This window comes from Melitaea cinxia, chromosome 12 (genome assembly GCF_905220565.1).
Source record: "Melitaea cinxia chromosome 12, ilMelCinx1.1, whole genome shotgun sequence".
Classification (NCBI taxonomy): Eukaryota; Metazoa; Arthropoda; class Insecta; order Lepidoptera; family Nymphalidae; genus Melitaea; species Melitaea cinxia.
This window is the reverse complement of record NC_059405.1, coordinates 15490547-15491801: the sequence shown is the minus strand read 5'-3', so window position 1 is coordinate 15491801 and position 1255 is coordinate 15490547.

Sequence of the window (1255 nt, the reverse complement as noted above, 5' to 3'; positions counted from 1 at the left end):
ATTTATATATATTTATATAACGTGTATATAAATAAATCATCTAAATGTCCGAACGGTTGCACCAAATCGAATTTTTATTTATTTAGAGACTATTAGATGTCAGATGAGGCTTATGAGCCCGAATTGAGTGTTATGACTTTTTTGTTGTATTAGCTGTTGTCAGGACAATAATATCTGTACGTTTGCATTAACAGTGCTGTATGTGATAGGCTTCTAATGGCATATGTAGATTTTCAGTCTTTTTTGTGCTTCAAAACCGATGAATTATTTATATTATTGAGTTATTCGTAGCAGGAAATAGCTCTCAAGAAATAGCTATTTCGTAGCAGGAAATAGCTCTCAAGAAGTACTGTATTCCTGTGTTCAGTAAGGCCAGACGAAATGGTTGAGGATAGGTTCTGCAACGCGCCTGTAATATTTCTGGTGTTGCAGGCGTCTAAAGCATGGTATTCGCTCACCATCAGGCGGACCGTACGCTTGTTTCTCACCTTTGTGATGTAAAAAAACCCTGTTATGTATCGTATGTTGCTTTTTGAGCGCCATTTTGACGAATACATTGTATACAGATTCTAAATGTTCTATTTTACATTTTAATAATGAAATTAGATAAAGCCTAAAAATATTATGGACAAGATATTGAATTGGTTGAATAGACCCTGCTATTATTATTATTATGTTACTTACTATAGTTATTCCACATAATCCTGGAATAAAGCACCTAACCTATTTGTTTTTCTATAATTATATCAACAGAAATGAAATAAAAACTAAATGACTAACTTCATTGATTTATGGTTGAATTATTGTACTTTTTCAACAAAAAATCCATAAATTTACGATCATATTGTCTAGAATTTGTTCTTTCATTGTTCCACTAGCATCCGGCCTCAGCTTCGCATAGATATTTAACAATAACATTAAAAAAAACCCTAATTAAAAATATATAATACAGCCTATGTCATCCACGGATAGTGTAAATTCCAACAGTGAAAGAATTTGAAAAGTGGATCCTATTCAATGCATACAAACAATCAAATCTTTCTTCTTGCTAATATTAGTATAGATGATCAACACGTTTTGTAAATTATCCTTATTAATATTATTATTTATCTGTGTACTTTGCTTATAATTTTAAATAATGCTATATTTTTTTGGACACATTTTTCATGAGGCAAATGATAAATTTTATTCTTCTCTATAATCTAAATATGGAATTTAAAAAACTTAGTATAAATATAAGTAAGTTACAATTACG